Here is a 22,517-nt window from a genome sequence, read left to right on the forward strand (position 1 = left end):
TCCGCGGCTTCAGGGCCGATATTGGCAGGCGGCTTGACTCCCTAGATAAAAAGGTGGACGCTGTCGAGGACCGGGTCCAAGCTCTGGAGGCCAATCAGACTTCGGCAGACCTATTCGAAACGCAATTCGACATGCGCCTGGCAGAATTGGAGAGGCGAGACGAGAAGGTCGCTCTTAAGCTTGATGACTTGGAGAATAGGGAAAGGCGGTCCAACCGCAGGTTTCTGGGTATCCCGGAGCGGGAGGGGGAGACCCAGATGGACATTGCGAGGAGAGTCAAGTCTATCATAAATAAGCTCTTCGATGGGGAGAATACCAGCGAGCCCACATTTGACAGAGCCCACAGAGCGGGAGGTCGTGCGGGAGGCCCGAGATCCGTTCTGGTTAAATTTCATTACTATGAAGAGAAGTCCAAAATTCTGGAGCTGGCACGTCGAAAGGGCCCTTTCGAATGGGAGGGGTCTAAAATATTGATCTATCAGGACCTTTCGGCGCTCACCCTCGCCCGCCGGAGACTGTGTGGCCCTCTGACAAGGTGGCTCCAGACTAAGGGAATGCGCTATAGGTGGGGGCACCCGTTCTCACTTACGTTTGAGTTGGATAAGTACTTCCTATCTACGGAGTCGGAGATTCAGAAAGTGTCTAGTGAATTGCTGGGGGCCACGTCCTCAGGCCCAGGGCTGGGAGCCGGGAAGGAGGGGAGTCAGAGGGATCCTTCGGACGCATCAGGTCGGCGCCGCGTCCGGGGGCACCGGAAGTACAGAAAGGTGGCGCCGCCCTCCCGGGAGCAGCCGGCGTTGGGCCCTTGACATGGAGGGTCCGGCTTCTAGGGCAATCTCGAGCGCCCAGGGACCCTATGGTTGGCTATTTGACCTTTTGTAAGACTGTTGAGACCTTCCTAGGTTGGGTCTGCTGGACTATTCTCTGTTGGTGGGGGGGGGGGGGGTTATGGTGTTTGACCTGTTGGGTTGTGTCATTGTAGTAGGGGAGGCCCAGAATTTCAGGTTTCTTTTGTTGCATTCCGCCCAAGTGGAGGCGATCCTTAGCGGCCTGGCGGTGTGGCATGTGGATGTCGTGTCCGGTTCAGGCGCTCAAGGGTAGGTGGGCTGGGGGGTGGATGGGGTTCGTTTTTTTGGGGAAGGGTGCTGTGGGTTGTGGTTCAAAATGGTATATTTTGGGGGAATTGGGGTGGGTCGTTTTTTGCATTTGGGTCTACCTGGTTTAAGGGGTCACATTTGCTCTTATTTGGGCTTCATGTGTGCACTGCGGTCTAGGCGTTGGGCACTCTCAATTGCCTCCCCGGTGGGGGCAGAAGATCATTTTGGCTTTTCTTATGGATGAGTCTTAACAGCTGATGTCGGTGGGGTCCTTAAATGTGCGGGGACTGAAATCTCCGACTAAAAGGTCTTTGTTGTTGAGGGAATTTGCTAGACTGAAACTTCATTTCCTTTTCCTACAGGAATCCCATTGGGTCAGGGGGAGGGAAACCGCGCTCAGGTCGAGGGTTATACAGCAGATGTTTCATGCCTCCTATGTGGCGAAAAAGCGCAGGGTTGTCCTTTTGATTTCTCAGGAGGCCCACTTCTCCCCCAAAGCCCACATAGCTGACCCTGAAGGGCGGTATATAATGGTTAAGGGAGAGCTGAAGGGCCGACTTTTCACTTTTGTGGGTGTTTATGCCCCGAATGAAGGGCAAGATGTTTTTTGGGAGGGGATGCAGGAGAGGATCAGAGGATTTGCTGAAGGTGCGACAATTGTTGGGGGGGACTTTAATATGGTTTTGTGTCCGGAGAACGACAGGCGTTCCCCCAAACCTTGCCCTGACCTCAGATCCCAGTTGAGAATGGCGTATTATTTCAACCGGGTTAATGGTGAGTTGGGTCTCGTGGATGCACACCCTGTTTGGCGTGACCGCGAATCCCTCTTTACGTTTTACTCCACGGTGCATCAAGCTTTCTCTAGGATTGATTATTTGTTGGTGGATTCTGCAATCAGGGATTGCGTGTCCGATTTTGCTGTTGTGGCTGTCCCATGGTCCGATCACAACTTAGTCCGAGTCAAATCTAGGAATCCCTCCCCCTGCCCCGAGTAAGTCGAGATGGATATGTAATGACTTGCTTCTAGCAGATAAGGAACTGAGGCAATCCCTTCTATCTTCTATCGAGGAATTCTTTAACCTTAACGACACGGGTGAGGTGGAGCCCAGAATTGTGTGGGATGCATTCAAGGCCACGATTACGGGTACGTTGATTGAAATGGGAGCTAGGAGGGAGAGGGAGAGGGCGATGGAGGAGTCCAAGTTGAGGGAGCAAATCGCGTCCATTCAGCTGGGGGGTAAGTTGAAAACGCATATTTCCCCAGGTCAGCGTCAAGCGCTTCAGAGCCTCAGAGTGAAACTATCTGCCCTTCTTGTAGGTCAGACGGAGAGAAAGCTTGCGTTCTTAAAACAACGGTACATGGAGAAAGGGGAGAAAGCAGATAGGATTTTAGCCTGGAGGCTGCGAGAGTTGCGTAATAGTAGGAGGGTTAATTGGGTCTCGGGTCGGGCGGGAGAGAACATTTTGCAGGATGGTCAAATAGCGGAGCAGTTCAGGCAGTATTATGAGGCTATCTATACTTCCGAATATTGTGGGGATGGCAAAGAAGTGACCAGTTCTTGGACTCCCTCCCTGTCCCCTGTCTCGCTCGGGAGTCCTCGAATCTTTAGAGCTCCCCATCTAGTCTCAGGAAATAATTGATACTATCACGTCCTTGAAGAGTGGTACGGCTCCGGGAGATGATGGTTTCTTGGTCCGATTCTATAAGACTTCCTGCTCCACATTGGCCCCCTTCCTCTCCAAGGTGTATAATGCGGCCCTAGATTCGGGCTCCCTTTCCGATACCATGATGTCTGCCCTTATTGTGGTGCTTCCAAAGGAGAGGAAGTATCCCTCGCTTTGTCAGTCTTATAGACCCATCTCTCTCCCCGTAACGTTGATGTTAAAATATTGGCTAAACTGTTGGCGAATAGGTTGTCTAAACTTCTCCCCTCGCTGGTCCATGGTGATCAAGTAGGCTTTATCCCCGGGCGCCAAGGTTCCGATAACGTAAGGAAAACCCTGGGCCTCCTGCATGAGGTGTCTGTGCGAGACTCGGAGGCTTACCTCCTTTCGTTGGATCCCGAAAAAAGGCCTTCGACCGTGTCGAATGGCCTTACATGGTGAAGGTACTTCGCAAGATGGGCTTGGGTGACAAATTCTGTCAGTGGGTCGCAGCCTTGTATAATGGCCCTCTAGCACGGGTACTGGTGAATGGCTGTATTTCGGCCGATTTCTCGCTCTCCACAGGTACCCGTCAGGGGTGCCCTCTCTCCCCTCTTTTGTACGCTCTTGCAATGGAGCCCTTTGCCATTGCGGACAGAAACGATAGTGGTGTCTCTGGGGTGCAATGTGGGGACTGCGAGTTCAAACTATTCCTTTTCGGGGATGATATTTTAGCATATCTGACCAGGCTTCATGAATCCCTTCCGCACTTACTTGGCCTGATCCGCCTCTTTGGGGCATTTTCGGGGCTTAAAATTAACGTATCCAAGTCATGTATTATGCCAATGGGCAGATTGGACTGTGAGATCAGTGGAAAATCACAGGTGCTTGGGATGAGAGTAGAGCGGGAGGCAACTAGGTACCTTGGCACTAACATCCTTAGAGATCTAAACAAATTGTATGAGACGAATTATCCTCCCCTCCTGGCTGGGATCTTTAAGGATCTGACAAGGTGGGCTCCTCTCACTCTCTCTTGGTTTGGGTGCATGGTCCGAATTAAAATGAATGTGCTTCCCCATCTCCTCTATCTTTTTTCGTCCCTGCCTTGCAGTATCCCGGATTCTTTTTTCGAATCTCTTCTTTCCCGTCTACTGCGTTTTGTCTGGAGTGGTAAGAGGGCTAGAGTGAAATATTCCACCCTGACCCTCCCAAAGTCACACGGTCGGTTCGTTCTCCCTGATTTTAAGCTGTACTATAAAGGCAGCCCAATTGCAGGTGATGCTAGAACATGTGAGGGACGACCTTAGGACGTACTGGGCTTATGTGGAGGATGTTCAGGTCCATCCCTTCAAAGTCAGGGATTTGCTTTGGTCTCCTCTACAATCCCTCCCCGCAGTGGCTAAATCACACCCAATCCTGTCTGTTCTGTGGGCGGCTTGGAAGCCCAATAGAGACAATAAGCTCCTCTCTCTTGGCCTCCTCCCCTCTCTTCTTTATGGGGGCCCCCCACTCAACATAGGTTCCAGAGGGTTCCAAGAAACCCAATCCTGGTCTGACCAGGGGGTAGAAAGGGCGGCGCAACTCTTTCATCTTGGCGAGTTTATTGAGTTTGCCAGTTGTCAGAGGTGTTGCGTGAGAAACCGCTTTCCATCTTCGATTACCTTCGGCTTAAGGGTATCCTTACTCAGGCTGGATGGCAAGATTCTTTTACCCCTCCTTTAAACCCCTTCGAAAATGTTTTTGTGCAGGCCAAGTCCCGGAAGGGATCGCTCTCCAAGATATATAATGTGTTGGTTACAGCGAACTTAGAGGGTAGACAACCGTTCAAGCGTGCCTGGGAGGAGAGGCTGGGCATAATCATCGATTATCCCACATGGCAGGGAGTCCTCAGAGCTATCTTTAGGGGGTGCTTGTATACAGCCGCTATGGAGCATAATTTTAAGATTCTCCACTCGTGGCACTGTCCTCCCGTCACCTTATCTAAGTGTTTGCCGGGGTATCCCTTATGTGTCTCAGAGATTGCTCTCTCCGCGGTACTTGGTTCCACATGTGGTGGGATTGCCCGGTCACTCAGTTCTTCTGGGCGTAATTGCTTAGTTGGATCAAGAGAATTCTGGGTCATGCCCTTCTCTTCACCCCTTGGAGATCCTCCTGGGCACCCCTTTGCCCGACAGTGAGTCTGTTCCCTTCACTAGGGTGGTGAGTGCTATGCTACTAGCGGGGAGAATGGCAGTGGCTCAAAATTGGAAAAGTCCCCGTGCTCCCACCAAGGCGGAATGGCTCACTAAGTTGTTGGCAATTTTCACGTATGAGAAACTGTCTGCCATAGTTAATGACAATATGTCTTCTTTCCTACAGGAATGGCCTATTGTTTTGTTAAGTGCGGAATGTGATGCCTTGAAATTGTAAACAGCTCGGATGTGGGGGGAGGTTTGCAGCTGGGGAATGTGGTTAGTTTGCTGGCAGTTCACCAGCCCTTGCACGTCCCATTGGGACCGGAAGACATTGTGGTTGTGTGGAAAAGTCTCTAGGTATTTTGCGTCTCAACTCTATTCCCAGTGTACTTCTCGCTCTATGTAAAATCAGGTCGTTTTTGGTGGGGGGGTGGGGGAGTGTGGGTTGGGGAGGGGGAGGGAGGCGGGGGGAGTGTGGGGAGTGGGTAGGTTTTGTTGCCTCCCTTATTGTGTGTTGCTTTTGGCCATTGTCTGTTGTAGTCTGATGGAGGTATTGTTTGAGGAAATGTTCAATAAAAATTAAGTGGAAAAATAAAATGAAGGCAACAGTGGGCCAATGTAATCCTGTGTGATATGAGTAGGACATGGCATACCTGGGCAGTATGCAGGTCGTAGGGTGGGGACATCCTTTCACATTTGTTCTGATTAAATGTCTCCAAAGTCAAATATTAGGGAGAGATAATTGACATCAGATTCCAAGTTGACGTTGTTAGAATTGGAAGGACGAGTTCCAATAGATCTAAATAATCTGTGATGTAGCCATGCTAAATAGATTCACCTACTGGGGTGGGTTGTGTGTAGATTTGTGTATTTCAACAACCTCAAGGATTGAAAATAACTGAGAAATACCGGCTGAGCCAATTTTGGAAGTAAATAAATTCCTTTTTGCTGTAATGTCTGATTTATACTGGTACACTGTACCTCAGATTTATTTTTTTACCACTTACGCCAAAGTTTCCTAAGGTGGGTGAGGTTGAATTTGACGTTTGGCAGAAGACAAGAGTTTGCATAAAGAGATTATAATGACTTAAACTTTAAGGGAGCTAAGCGATCAATGATCTTAGAGTATTATAATAAACTTCAACCTGCTTGTCAAGACCGTTTATGCTAGGTTCTAGCCCTTTTAAAGCATCCTTTTCATCTATGTAATGTTAAAGAAAGGCCAATGCTGTTTGGCCTCTAAAACTGCAAGAACTTTTCAAACTGCCTTCTCAAAGACATGCGTTTTAGGTAACAAGGCAAGTGAGAATGGAAAAATGGAAAAAGGGATGAAGGGTGGTGAAGGCTGGTGTTAATCAAATTTATTTCAGTGGAATACAGCCCGAGGAATGGTTTCAAGCAGATTTTTCTCATAGGTTGAGCTATTTCAGTCTAAATTTGAAACCAGTCAGGTCTGGCAGTTTCCACCATGCTCAACCCATTTGTGGCAACTTCACTTCTAAAGTAGATAATGGTTTGGAAGATTCACAACTAATATTGTTGTCTCATACTCCCATCACCCGAGGAGAAACTTCACACTAAGGGACGCAGAGAAGCAAGATTTCAGTGATGGAAACACACCTAGGAGCAAAATCACATTGGCTGTACCTAGAAGTAGTGGGACACCTAAGAGTCAAATTACAATGGGGGACAGGTAGGAGCAAGATTACAGTGTACAGCTATTAAGCAGTGGTTAGTGAAAGGGGACACAGAGTCCCATCCTGATTATGATTAGTCGTAGGATTTTATTAGGATATTTCTCTTATATGTTGGACAAATTGTGCCTGGGTGGAGGGAGTTAGCAGGTAGGGACATTGGGGAAATGGCCAACAGGAATCACCTTTTCCCATTTCCCTTAAAGCTGACCAGGAAGGGCTTCCCAGAGGGACTCCTAGTCATAAGGTAAGGGATGGGCCATGCAACCCTTATGACATATTAGCCTCCTGCAGGGAAGCTGGGGCTGCTTGAAAATGGCTCAGTGGTATGTAATTTCGGTTCATTGGTGAAGGGTATTATTTTATTTATTTCTTTATTGGCATTTCACATAACAGCAATTGCAACACATAACATACCCCCTCATCCCCTGCCTCCCACCAACCCTCCCCAAGTGCATACGTATAGACACAAGTAGCATCATGGCCAGGCAATCTTCAGGCGAACTACAAGAGTCTTATGGTGATCATTGAAGTGGATTAGCTTTCCATCCAGGTAACAAGCACAGAAGTTCATAAATAACGCTCTCGGGCCGCCAGAGCCCAGTTTCAGTATCTATGTGTCTCCAAGCCATTGTACATGCCAATCCATGGGCAGGATCCAGGTTTAGGGTGAGGGTCTTCCCGGGATGACAGCTATTGTGTGGCATCCTGCGGTGCAGGAGAATCAGCCTCCTCACCACTCAGCTGCTTGAGGAGGTATAGTGTATTTGCGTCCCACACCAGTCTGTCCCCCCCCCCAGCCACACCTTTGCATTACGCCCCACCTAGTCTCCATATCATTGCAGTACAGTATGTCCTTGGACCATTGGGCGACCGTGGGACTTCCCTTCCTGCCCCACCCCATCGCCACTCTCAGCTTCGCCAGAATCAAGAGGAGTCCTATTGGCTTCCTGGCATCTTGAGGTATCCATTTGGTATACCCCAGCAAGGCTATTATGGGGTCTGGTGCAATCCGCTGTCTCACTATTTCCCCGATAACGCCAAAATCCTGTACCCAGAATTGCTGCAGTTCCCCACACTCCCATGCTACATGAAGGAATCCCACCGCAGCCTGCCCACATCTAATACAGGCGCCAGTTTTTTGAGGAAAGTACTCCTTTAGCCGCGCCGGGGAGTAGTAGTACTGATGGAAAAACTTAAAGTGAATCAGTTTAAACCTAGTGTAGACCGCCCCCTTCTTGATCATCTCACAGCAGTATCCGCATGTAGCCACTGATATCTCCTTGCCCAGTGTCCTTTCCCACATTTCTAGTGACGATAGCGCGACTACTGGCCGAGTTCTCAAAGCCACCGCGTACAGCTCAGAAATAAATCGGTGCCCCAGGCTGCCCCTTATCAGCTTGTCTAGTGTATCTGCTACATGGGGTTGCTCAGGGAAAGATGGAAACAGCTGCTGCAACCCCCCCACCCCCGCAACATAGAGTAAAGGAAGACGTCTAATGCAGAGAGGACCCCTCTCTCTTTCAATTGGGTGATCGATATGGACATCCCACTCGGGAACAGGTCCCCAAATTTAGTTACTCCCAACCCTTTCATCAGGGCCACATAATCCAACTCGCTGGTCATGGGGACGCCCGGAATATGCATAACCATAAGCTCCGGTGAATAAAGTGTGTCCCCTCTAGCTTTCCGTTTTAAAAGGGTCCAAGCTCTGCATGGCAGATCCACCATATTCCTAGCCGTCCGAGACCAGGCCGGGGCTGTGAGGATAACAGACCATAGTAACGCTGGGGATGCTAGCTTGTGCTACTGTATAATATAGTTCAAAATATGGTAGGGCCAGACACCCCTCCCGAATGGGTGCCACAAGTTTGTCCCAGGAGATCTGCGCCTGTTTACCAGCCCAAATAAATGAGGTCACAGCTGAACAAAGGTCTTGGAAGTATTTCTTGGGCACTCCAATAGATGCATTGAGGAACACAGAAACCTGGGAAGAATGGTCATCTTGACCACCGGGAACCTGCCATATAAATTAAGCGGGAGAGAGTTCCACCTAAGCATAGCCGATTTGGCCAATTCAAGTGCTTCCATATAATTACAGCACTATACCACCCCTCCCTCCCTGGATATAGTGATTCCCAGGCAACGAATGCTAGTTAAATCCCACAGAAATCCCCACTTATCATGAAACTGGACTACTGCGCCCGTCAGCGGGAACATAACTGATTTACTGGTATTCACCCTGAGCCCCGACAGTTCCCCAGACTGCTGGACGTCCAGCATGAGTGGGTCCAGATTGACCGCGGGGTGGCGGATGAACAGGACCATATTGTCCACGTACAACGAGATCACCATGCGATGAGTGTATAGTTGAATCCCCCGGTGTATATGCAGTTCTCTAACTCGTTTGGCCCACGGCTTTATCACCAGGGTGAACAACAGGGGAGATAATGGACATCCGTGGCGTGTCCATCGCTCAAGTGGTATTAACTCTGTTGTGTGCCCATTCACCCTCACCCTAGCTACCAGGTCTTTATATAGCAGCGATATCAAGGAGATAAAATGACTACCCAAGCCCAACCTACACAGCACTGTGAACAGGAATGACCACTCAATGGAATCAAATGCCTTAGTGCCATCCAATAGAGCCGCAACCACCGGTTCATCCCTTGACAGTGCCGCCATTAGGCCAAGCATTCTCCTCAGCCCAAATGATGTCGACCTCCCAGGGATAAATCCTGCATGATCGGCTCTAACTATAGTTGGCATCAGCGGCACTAGTCTAGCCGCTAATATTTTGGCCAATCTCTTATTATCAAGATTGATAAGTGAGATCGGGCAATACAAGGAGCAATCTCCCACTGGTTTCCCGAGTTTTAATAACACAACAACCACTGCTTCTCTGACAGAGTCCAGGAGTCGCCCCTCAGTTACCGCCTGTTGGTAAACTTGTAGTAGATATGGTGCCAGTTTGTCAACATAACATTTATAAAATTCAGCGGTGAAGCCGCCCGGTAATGACTTAATGGCCCCTACCATCTCCTCAAGCGTTAATCGTCGATTCAACCATTCCCGTTGTTCATCGCATCCATGTCTATCTGTGTTGCCTGTGATTGAGTGGAGTACAGGCATCTGTAGAATTTATAAAATTCATGAATTATTTGCTCGTCCTTTGATCCACACTTCTCTCATCAGTTATTACTGTTATTCTATTCTCCTGCCTGCTCATTCGAGTGTCCCTGGCAAGGGACCGCCCTGGGGCCTGGCCCTCACCATAATGGCGGGGAGCCGTCCTACCCCACTGATATTTCACCTCCCTCTGGGCTAGGGCGTGAAATTCCTGCAGCCTCTGCATTATTTCCCCTTGTTAAAAATTGGTTGGGACGGGGGTCACTTCTTACAGGATACGCATCTCCTCCTCTTTGTCTGCTAGTTTTTCCTTATTTGTCTCACGATTCCCAGCTCTTTAGCTATGAACTCCCCCCTTATCACACACTTAAATCCCTCCCACAGGGTGCCCATCGATTGACCCTTCATTGTTTTCAAAGTACACATCTACAACCTTCGATAACTCCTCCCTGAAAACTACATCTGTGAGTTCATCACTTTTAAACCTCCACTGAGGCCTCGCCTCCGCCCGCCCCCGCAGGAGGATGGTCAATAGAACGGGGGCATGATCCGAGGGGGTGCAAGCTAATATATCCACCCACAAAGTCTGACCCAGCATTGTGTGGGATATTAGGAAATAATCCAGTCGCGCAGCTGAATTATGCGGAGCAGAATAGTGTGTGAATTGGCGCGCCGCTGGGTTTCTCACCCTCCATACATCCTCCATTCCCCATACCACCAGCATACCCCGAATTCTATCCGAGCTACTATTCGAGCGCAATGCACTTCCCACCCGGTCACGAGCTGGTCTAACACCGAGTTGAAATCCCCCACCCACAGGATTTCCCCCTCCAGAATACCCCCCAATTGCCTCTCAACCCACTCCAGACACTCAATCGTATCTTTGTTGGGCCCATAGTGACAGATTAGAGTGTATAATTTCCCTTGAATAATCCCCTGCACTATCAATGCTCTGCCCTCCTGATCCTTCAGAACCTTGGTCTGCCGGAAGCCCACCGAGCTATGTACCAGGATGCACACCCCCCTGGAGTAGGAGGAAAAACACCTATGGCACCCCCAGCTTTTACCAAATTTGGACTCAGTTTCCACCATCAGGTGAGTCTCCTGGAGAATGGCCACTCCCACCCGATGGCGTGGCAGGTGTTGTAAGACTTTCCGGCATTTTGGGGGGGCTATTAAGGCCTCTGACATTCTAGGTCATGAAGTTAAGCGTTGCCATTAGTAGATAAGTCAATATGAATACCCAGGCCACCTCTCACCTGACCATTTATCCGTACCTTCTTCACCTCCGAGTTCCCACCCCCCTCTCCTACCAACAAGCAACCCCCCCAACTTGTCTGTGTTTGACCCCCCCCCCATCTGTCCCTCCCCACCTCTCAACTTATAGAAAACTCCCCCCACCCACGCCGGGTACCCAACTTGTCCTGCTCCCCATGTACCCACAACACACTATCAGCTTTCACCCGAGGGGCGGCTGCAAGCCCGACCCTCCAGTGCACAACTCCGATTACTCCGTCTCCTGACTTAACATATGAACCACAGTGTGTCATGAGGTCCTGTTGCTTTGGTTCCAAACACGTTTGGCAGTAGTGAATCAAACATTATTCTCCCGTTGTCTGGAGACCCCTGGTAGCATGTCAAGGAAGGAGGTAGCCTCTTCAGGGGATTGGAAAAAGAGTGACCGGCCATTGTGCTCAACCAGCAGCCTAGCTGGAAACAACATGGTGTATTTCATGTTTCTTTCGCGCAGCCGCTTCTTCACATCCAAAAATGTCCTCCTAGTCGCCTGCACCTTGTCCGAGAAGTCTGGGAAGAGTTTAATCGTATCTCCCCTGTAGGTGACCGTCCCCTTCTCCCTCGCTTTCCGAAGCGCCATGTCCCTGTCCCGATAGTTTAACAAACGGGCAATCAGTGGTCGAGGAGGTGCCCCTGGGACCGGCCTTCTACCACTCAGAATTCTGTGAGCCACTCAACCACACACAGCGGGGAGAACCCTTCAGGCCCCAGCACCTCCCGCAGGATTTCTTCAACCAGGGTTTCCAGGCTCCTCTGGTCTGCCGACTCTGCCAGGCCCACTATCCTTATGTTATTCCTTCCTGACCTTGATTCTAAGTCTTCGTGCTTCTCCTTGAGTTCTTTCAGGGCCTTTCTTACCCCAGCCATTTCCCCCGGAGACTGAAGCTTGTGAGATCCTAAACTCCAGGTATGCGGCCCTCCGCTTCATCCAGCCTCTCTACATGTTTGTGCAATCGGACCTGCATGTGGTCCACCTTGCACGTCAGCGTGTCTAACTTTCCGTCCAAGGACTGGATACCCGTCTGCAGCTGCATGAACATAGCTTTAATGTCCCGAAATGCCGCCGCCGCCGGGTCCGCCCCAGGGGTGCCCGCTTCTGATGCATCGGCAAGCATTCCTCCACTTTTGGCCTGCACGGAGGTCTCAATGTGTAATTTCGACTGCTGCTTGCCCCACTTAACAGATTTTGACATGTCGTACGATCAGGGCCAACCCAAATCCTTATGCCCTTGAGATTTATGTCCGGGACCAGGCTCTCCCCCCATGACCTCCTCTATCACCGCGCTGGGGCTAAGGTTGCGGCAGTCCCCATTTTCCCATGTCGATGGTCCAGTGACCACACCAGAGGACGAACCAGCGGCCTAGCTGATCCTGTTCCACCGCCCCTCCAGGGGGGTGGAAGCGTTCTCTCATTTCAATCAGTGGCTGGACACTTCAGGAGAGGCTGGGGAGACCACCACGAGGAGGCGTGCCAGGATGGGAAACCACTGGGATGCAATGACTCTTTCAGGCCCTGGACACCTGCATTCCCTCTCGCTCCTGTCGGCGGGCATGCAATGTGGTCTTTACTGAGCTTTGCTACCTTCTTTCTGCCCCTGGCCTCACCACTTCAATGCTCCTAAGCTTCTCTCCGTCACCACCGGTGTTCGGCTGCCCCTCAGTGATAAGCCAGGACCCGGCGCATCATTGGAGATGCTGCACCGCTGCCGCTCATGATCATCCCCAACCCTGAGGATGATATGCCCTGCTGGATAAGGGGTGGGGGTCCCTCAGGGTTTGATCAGGGCCAGGGCCGGCCCCGCAGTAGCTCCCTCTGGCCTCCGCTTCCACCCTCTCAGTAGGTTGCCTCCCAGCCAGTCCCCAGGCGTTATCACAGCGTGGCTCCTAAATGTTGCCTCCTGTCTGCACGGCACAAATCAGTGCGCTCCTGGGCACACGGCTGCCTCCTCTCCCCCAGTTCACGTGGCTGTCAGGTCCCAGCAGACTCCAGGGACCGGCCTCAGATCACGACCAGAGTGTCCACAGGCTAATGCCAATGCACCGCGGTGCCTCAGCTCCCCCTCAGTCCAACCCCGGGAGGCCACGCCCCCACCCAGGAATTCCGCTCCACAGGTCTTCCTCTTATTATATGTTGGTGTTGCTGCGTCTCTGGTCCGGGCATCCTCCGTCCCCTCAGCCGTGAAGCCGCAGCAGGAGCCCAGGGACTTACTTCTCATGCAGACGCTCCGGTCCGACGTCCCGCTGCCAGGACACAGGATACCGCCGGCAACCTCAACTTGGCACACCCCTGCAGCCTCGTGTCCCACCGTCGCAGGGAGATCTTCCGGGTGCCACCACCGGGCGGGCCGCAGTTTAGTACTCGGATCATCCCCTCCCGCAGCACACCAACTATGAATACAGGTGCAGATCGCTCAGGCACCATTCTGGATGTTCGTTTGCAGGCGTCACTGCCTCGGCATCCAGCTTCATGTGCGCTCCAGCGCCTCACTCTCCACAGGCTGCTCCTCCCCCACAGCACGCCCACAGCACGGCCCGCAGCAGCCAAGTAACTTGCCAATTTAGTCAGGAGTTGCTGCAAGCAACGTGGTCACAGGATCCTGTCGGGTAACTGCCGGATTATGAGCCGGATTTACACTGGTGCTGGAGAGCTTTACAGACCTACGGCCATCTTGGTCTGGCTCTCTAGCGCCCCCGGTGGAGGGTAGTATGTTTAAAGAGAGACTACACATTTCACAGTAAGAATGCTTTTACCCGGTTTGCTGTAAAAGTGAAGTTATGCATCTAAGGAGGTCTAACTAGGTCTGTGGTGGGCCATGTGACCGTCTCGGCCTTTCTCTCGACACTCCATACCGCACCACTTCTCCATCAGTCCAACTTCACTTCCTGTCCCACCCCTAGCTTCAGACGCTCCCCTCTCCCATTGCCCCACAGCTACCCCAAACACCCAGCCGCCTCAAGACTCGCACCTCTAACAACTCGCCAAAACCCCCACACCACATGTGCTCTACTTTCCTCCTCATTCTCTCCACCGCGTCTCACTCATACCTACCACCGCTCCTCTACTCTTCCCGCTCCCCATCAACCTAACAACCTAATCCTCTCACCTGACCCCCTCATAGTGCACATGCCTCCTGACTCCCCACTACCCCCCTCAGTCAGTCTCAAACACCCAGACTGATACTACCACACCCCCCCCCCCCATCTCACTGGGCACCCATATCCACCAAGCACTCCCAGCGATGAGCGTCACGAAAACCTCCTCCCCTCATGAAGTCACATGCATCCTTTTTAATGCCCGCTCCGTAGCAAGAAACAGGCACAGCATCTTTGACCTACTATCCTCTGACAATCCTGACCTATATCATTGAAACCTGGTTCTCAGATGATTTTGCTCCAGTTGTGCTCAAGTCCCCCCCCCCGCCTACTCACTTATTGCCCACAACATACCTTCCAGAGGTGGGGGGCGTGGCAATCCTCTACAAACGTTTCTCCATCTCGCTCATCGAAACCTAGACATGCAACGCTTCCTGTGAATCCCTTCTAGTAAAACTCTCGCTACCATCAACACTCAACCACAGCTTCCTACTCATCTACAGACCCCCAGGACACAACGGACATTTTGCCAACAATCTCTTACACTATTGGGAGATTTCAATATCTGGTTTGATATGCCCAACAACCCCATGACCCAACCTCTGGTCGACAGTCTTGATGCACTCAACCTCTCCCAACATACCACTGGCCCAACTCACTCAGGTGGCCACACCCTTGATGCAATCTTTAGGTCTTATGAACGTATCTATATCCAGCCCCAAACAATCTGTACAGACCACTCTGCCATCCCTTTCTCTATCCACACACCTGCCCCTCCTCCCACAGCTCCTCCTGCCCCCACTTCTGATCACAAATGCTGGAACAAAGTCAAGGTACTCCCTGACCTAGCCAAAGCCCTGCTGCTCCGCTACCCCCAACAACGCTGTCCTGTGGTAGACCCTCAACCATTGAATCCTTTGAATCGTGGCTTAAAGAATCACTAACTCCTCTCACCCCGCAGCATCACACAAAGGACCATCCCGCAAATGGTCCACGCCCCACTTGAAGATATTAACAAATCAAAATAACTCTTGAACACAAATGGCGAGCATCTAAAACCGATCTCAGCAGATCCTTGTTCGCCCTTCACCAACATAACTACAAATATGAGATCCGGAAAGCCAAAAAAGCCTATTACAATAAACGAATTCTGAACTGTGGCAACAGCAGCAAAGAACTCCACAAGACAATCTCTGAATTTGTGAAACCTACCTGCACATCTACCCAAACCACTCACACACAAACACTCTGCAACTCCCTCTCGCTACATTTTTACAACACTGCACTCGACAGGATTGCAACTCTAAACACCAAACTCTCCAACCTCACCCCCTGAGCTACATCTACCCCTCCTGAACCTGTTGTCCTGATGCCCACTATGCCAACCTTTGAGTCCTTCCAACCCATTCTCGAAAGATTAGTTCCTAGACCTACTATTCAGCAGCAGACCCTGCGGAACCCCCCCCACTCCCCTCGACCTGTGCCCAGCCACTCTTCTGAAAGAAATATTCTCCTCTACTTGCGCAGGAGAACATGCAAGATCCATACTAAACGACTCCCTCACTTCTGGCACCTTTCCAGAAGCCTTTACAATAGCGCACGTCAAACTGCTTCTAAAAAAGGCATCCCTCGACTTCAAGAATTACAGGCCGATCTCCAACACCAGATTTCTCACTAAACTCATTGACCGGACTGCGTATTCCCAGCTCAACTGCTTCATAGAATCCAACAATCTCCTCACCCCAGCACAATCAGGCTTCAGACCGCGCCATGGAACAGAAACCACTCTGATCTCTATCTGGGATATTAAGGTTGCAGCAGACTGAGGGTTGCGCAGCACTGATTCTCCTTGATCTGTGAGCAGCCTTTGACACAATTAACCATTCAATCCTCCTTGGCCGCCTCCACTTCCTAGGAATCCATGGCTCAGCACTCAAATGGATTGCCTCCCTCCTCAAAACAAATTGCCTTCCTCTCCCCTTTTGTCTCAACTGCTCGCGCTATGAACGCTGGAGTATCCCAAGACGCATGCCTTTATTCTCTCCTTTTCAACCTCATCTGACCACTCTACCAGGAATCATCTGCGCACGCAACCTCTCGTGTTACAACTATGCTGACAATACCCAAATTATCCTAAGGATTCGCAAAACTAGCACCAACCCTAGTCGCGACCTTGAAGCAGGTCACAAGTAACCACTAACTTTTGAACCCTGATAAAACTGAAATCATGGTGTGTGGCAACACTGTCCTTTTCCCGCAGATCCCTCCCCCCTTTCCAAAATAGTCAAAAACCTCAGCTGCACTATGGACTCCGACCTAACCCTCTCCCGTCAGGTCAATAATATATAAAAATCCTACCACTACCACTCAAACTCCTTCGATGCATTTTTTCTTACCACTCCTATCCCAACAGACTCACCACTGTTATAAGACTGGATTATGCCAACTCCTTATACATGGGAGCAGCGGCATATCAACTCAACAAACTCCAAAGAGCCCAAAACGCTGCTGCCAAACTCCTTCTCACCCTGGGGTAGAGAGACCACATCTCCCCCGCTCTCCGTGCCCTCCACTGACTCCCTGTCGGACGAAGGGCCACCTTCAAAACGTTATGCATTGCTCACCGAGCAGTGCACAAAACCGGCCCAAAGTACCTGCAAGAGAAGATAAAACCCTACCTCCCATCACGCATCCTAGGATCTAGCACTGCCCTCTTACTAGTGAGTACAACCTCCAATTCTGCCAGCATTGGAGGCTCCGCCTTCTCAACTTTGGCTCCAACGCTGTGGAACTCCCTCCCCTCACACATTTGACACACCCATGACTACATGGCGTTCTGCAAAGCAATAAAAACCTGTCTCTTTCCATAATGCTGATAAGACCTTTTAAGGCCACTGAGACCCTGCAACCTGCAGACAAACGTTCAAGGAGATACCGAGCAATGACAGCACTGGAAGTGACTATTAAGTCACAATTAATGTCACTAAGCGCAGCAATCGCAATCGCGTAATTGAAATCCAAAACAGCGGGCACATAAGCATAAAATCTCACCCCCAGACACTCACCTCTCCTATCACTATGCTCAGTCTCCACTCTACATCAACACACAACAGAGTGCAGCTACACCCCTCTATCAATTTGGCCTAGCTGCTCACATACAAACAATTCTCCATGAACAACTCAACACCCTGCTAGAACGCAGCTGTACCCCACGAAAAAGCGGCATAGCTACACACATAAGCGTCCTACACAGGGCTAACGCAGCCAGAACCCAGTCTATGAGTCCAGCCTCCAGACTGCACACATTCAACTGATCTTGATATCTCTACACTTAATGCTAGGATGCAGCTTCCATCAAGCAATCGCATTGGCTGCGCACATGAGTGAAACCCACGCACCCTATGACACCCTACTCTCTCAACTGACCTGGACTTCGGTCCCCGAGGGCGTTCAACACACAAGCGCTTTGAGTTCATACCAATGATATATAGACATTACACAATAACATTTGAACTAATGCTCCCTTTAAAAGATCTCTATAATCCGAATAAAATACAAACTTTTACAAGCAGGAATTTAAGAAATGTTCACCTGAAAAATTACAAACTTTTATTCAGAAGTTAATGGACACAACTTCTGATAAGGATACACGGACTATTAGTATGCAGGTATACAGACGGTATGTGTAAATGAATTGATCAAATGGTTTCATTAAAAAATAAGAACATCAGAAATACTGAGAATAACCACAAGTGGTTTATATCATAACTAACTTTTCTAAAGCAAGAAAAGCAGTACGCCTGTGGCTAAGAACTCAGCAAACAGTAGATAAGGAGAAGAGGAAAAAACTAGAAAAAGATGATTGTTCGGACATTTTTAAAGCTAAGAAAGGGTTTTATGACACTCTGTTCTAATTCAGTTAACGATACCAAGAAATTATTTGAGATTGTCAAATTAATAGAAAAACCTAAAACCCAAACTCAACATTTCATCCTGAAGAAGGTAGACTGTGAGGCAGTACAAAAAGCATTCTCAGATAAAGTACACAAAGCTCAAGCCTCAATTATTAATGCCAGAATATGCATAATGAATCTCAGAATCACATCAGTCAAACAATACTGTATGTTGATCCTGCTTTTTTTTGTGCCCATTACAATGGACGTTTTAGTGAAGATTTTAAAGAAAAGGCATCCTACCATATGTCAAACTGACATTTTACCCCTAAAATTATTTTACAACACCCCAAGATATTTGCAACATTTTTAACTTGTTTTATAAACATCTTGTTTTTAAACAATGAAGTACTAGACCTACTGAAAAATTTAAGCTATCCCATTGCTAAAATAAATAAATACCAATCTAATCTTGATCCCACAATATTCTCAAATTATAGACCAATTACTAACACCCCTTTTTTATTAAAGATACTCGACAAGATTGCGACTACCCAATTTCTGCAATATATTGAGAGATGTAATATCAGTCATCAACGTCAGTTCAGCTTGAGATCCACCCATGGGACTGAAACTGCAATGTTAGATCTCCATTTATGAACAAAGGGGTGTGTGGTCACACTCCCTGGTCCTCCAGGCTAGTAAATGTAAGAACACACAAAAATGAACCAAAGGGATAGGGAATGGCACATTTTATACATTTATCTTTTTTAAAAATATCAATAAGTATCACTTTTAGATTCAAATTAATTTTATTTTCATATACAATATAAAATAGCAATTCATAAAACATAAAAAAACACTAGTCAAAATTCAACTCACAAACATTCACTCCTATCAATCATTCAATATCATTTTCTTAAAACATATACATTTCACACCTTTCTCCTTGACCACTTGGTCAACAATCTGTCTTGTTGCACCGTGAAATGTCCTCCACCTTATTCACAGATGGTTGTATCTGTATTTAAACAATTGCACAGATGTAAATGTCTACATATGTTTTAGTTGTCTATTTGGACTTGAACACATCCGTCCACTTGATAATGCAACCTTCATCAGGACCACAATGGGGAATTCAATCATTCCCGTTACACCAAAAGGGCGAGTTACACCACTCAAAATCCAACATTTTTGATGTCCCTGTCAGATATTATTAGTGTAATCTCGCTGAGAGTAATTGTATGCAATTTTATTTCCATATTTATATTGTCATATATATTGACAAAGGAGCTTAGGCCCATATTCAGTGCCAAAATGGTGAGCACCGTGTTTAATTTTGTCCTTGTATAGTGAAACATGTTAAGCCAAAAAGAAAATTGCTGTAGTTTTATTTTCCACATCCTGAAAAGAAAAATAGAAGTCGCAGAATGCAAAATAATGCAAGCCTGAATAAAGCCTTGCTTTTACACAACTCTACTTTTCTCACTTTAAGAATCAGTAAAAAAAAAAAAAGTTTTGTAGTAAAGTCACTAGGATAAATATTACATTTGTCACAAACTACCAGCTTGTGCAACTTTTTAGTAACATTTTACTATCCCTATAAAGAATTCTGATTTTTCCATTTTAAAGTAGACTTAATTACCAACTTTGAAAAAAGTAAGCTTTCTTGTTTAACTTTAAATATCTTGTAAGTGTACACTCATGTATTTTTTATTTATTTCATTTTTTTTTACCGCACCACATGCCCCTGTGCCTCAGGGCACTCATGAAACAGGACAAGACAAACTACAAGCAAAAGAATCAGGAACAGGAATGAGCAAGAGTAGCACATTAGTCAGGACCGATATTTTAGAGGGGTTGAGTCTTGATGTCTTTCTTAAATCGGGACTACAAAACGGGACTGTTCGGGGTTGCCAACTGTGGGTTGCCCTATTATATATTCTACAAGTTGAAAAGTAGCAACTTGTGTTGCCATTATCTCATTCTTGCATTTGTGAGCAGTATAGGGCTAAAAGGCACATGCTAAATTGGAAAAACTGGGCATGTGTTGTCTGCTATTCAATAGTTTCAAGTTTTATTGTGGATTCCATGTCTAGCAGAGCAGTTAAAAGTCAGAAGATAAAAAAAGAACCAACATTTTTTCAAAAACGTGGTCTAAAACAAAGAGGGAAAGAAGAGTCGTCCTCTTGTGCGGTGTTAGTTGAATTCATACATACACCTTTACAGAGGGCTCACTGCTGTATGAACTACTTGCAGTTGCTATGGTTGGTTGTCGGTTTTGTGAAGTCAAGGACAACCCCACTTAGACACCAGATATTCCTACTCGTTGTTAGGTTGCTCTGTTCAATTGTTTGCTGCTCATACTGTATCTGTGTCCGTTTTTTCGGGAGAGATGTAAAGAAAAAGAGTCATCTTCTGCTGTGACATTATTTACTTTTCACTAGACTAGATTGTTCTCAAGCCAACCGTTCAGTGGAATATTGTTGATATACCACTTTCTTCAGGGCTATCGAAAAGGCGCCAGCCTGCGTGCCTTCTGTTTTTCAGTGCAGCATTGTCTGCAGTGGTTGTTACTTTGCCCACTCTCTCCATGTTTGTTTGGTTCTGGGTAGATTCAGGTGTGGGCACTGCTGCAAGGTGCCTGGTAAGTCTGGCAACCCTGTTACCTTCTATTCTGTAGCAAGGCGTGTGCAGGGTCTGGCGAGCTGCGCGTGAATTCGGAACCTTCAAATCAGGAACAGTCCTTAATAAGACGAATGGAGGCAGGAAGAGAGTTCCAGGGAAGGGGTGCCTGAACATCAAAACTTGCACCGCCAAAACACACCAGTTTGAATCTTGGTTGGATAAATGCGGGTGCTGCAGATGACCGAAGATTTCTGGTGGGTATCGTTCTCTTGGTACGATCAGATAAATATGTTGGACATGACAAGGTCAAGCATTTATGGGCCAGTGTTAGAATTGTGTGTGTGATCCTTTGTTTCACGGGGAGCCAATGTAGGGTTCTTCTGAACGCGGAGACATGTATACGACAAGAAAGATCAAAGGTTGTGCGTACTGCATTATTTTGCGTGACTTGAAGGGCTCGAGTGTTAGGAGCGGTGGTGCCGGCCAATAGACTGTTGCAATAATCAAGCCTGGAATTGATTAAGGCAGTGGAAAGCAGAGCACAATGTTCAGTTGTGATAAACGGATGAATGTAGTGAATACTTGTGGTGATAAAGCTGCATGTAGCCCGGATGTAGGATACATGAGGCTTCATGGATAATGACTCTTTCAAAACTACTCCTAAGATTTTAACATTCTTGGAGACGGAGATAATGTGCCCCGCAATGAAAAAAACTTCAGTAATCATATGTGAGCTTACATCGACTAGCTTTTGTGGCTACAATAATAAGTTCAGTTTTCGTACAATTGAGGGCCAGAGAGTTATAGGCCATCCAATTCTGTATGGCGTTCTAGATGGTATCAAGGGCCCGGAGGTTCTGCTTGTAATGCCCGCTGAGTTGTAGAACAACATGGGTATCATCAGCGTAGTTGGGATATTGGACTCCCAGTCTGTTCAACAAATCCAGCAGAGGCCGGATATAGATATTGAATAGAAGCAGGGACAAACAGGAACCCTGGGGGATGCCACAAGTTTGTAAAATGGGAGATGAGTTTTCATTCCCAACGCAAACCGGTACAGTACGAGGTCCCAAGAATGAGGCGATCCAGTTGGATGCTAAGGTAGAACAACTGGCGACCTCTCTGAGCCTAGTCACAAGTAGTCCATGATCGACAAGATCAAACTCTGCAGCAAGGTCTAAGAGAATCAGCAGTGCAGGATGACCTTTGTATGCCATGCCAGCCAGAGTGAACTTAAGGTCAAGCATAGCAGTGTCTGTACCATGCTGTGCTCAGTAGCCAGACTGTTGTGTACCTAGGATGTCATATTCTTCAACATGGGCCTGGAGATGAATATATGCAAGTTTATCTAAGATTTTGAGGATGAAAGGCACATTGGTTATGGGCCTATAGTTATCTGTAATTAGTGGGTCTTGGTTGGCTTTTTTCAACAGTAGTGTTACCCAGGCAGTTTTAAGGGAAGATGGAACAATGCCCCCATCAAAAGATAAGTTAATAAGCTTAGTAAAGCAGGGAACGAGTAATCAAGAGCGTCTTTTAAGATGTTAGTAGGACAATCATCTCCTGGGCAAGAAGTGGCTTTAAGGCCATGAACGTCCTTGCGCACTTGTTCCTCCGTGTAGTGTCTAAAGGAAAACGATGGAGTGTTGTTAACATCATCAGTGGATATGTTGGATGTATGTTCTGATAAAACAGGGTCATGAGAATTGAGAATGTTTTTGATGTCTTCCTTATGGGCAGCAATTTTAGACGTAAAGCCATTATGGACTTCTTGACAACAAACCGAGTTCTTAATAAGATTTGTATTTGTATTTATTGTTTTATATAGCGCCTTAATCCAAGGCGCTTTACAATGAACAACAAAATATA

This window comes from Ambystoma mexicanum, chromosome 3p (assembly GCF_040938575.1).
Source record: "Ambystoma mexicanum isolate Mex_15411 chromosome 3p, UKY_AmexF1_1, whole genome shotgun sequence".
In the NCBI taxonomy this organism is placed as follows: Eukaryota; Metazoa; Chordata; class Amphibia; order Caudata; family Ambystomatidae; genus Ambystoma; species Ambystoma mexicanum.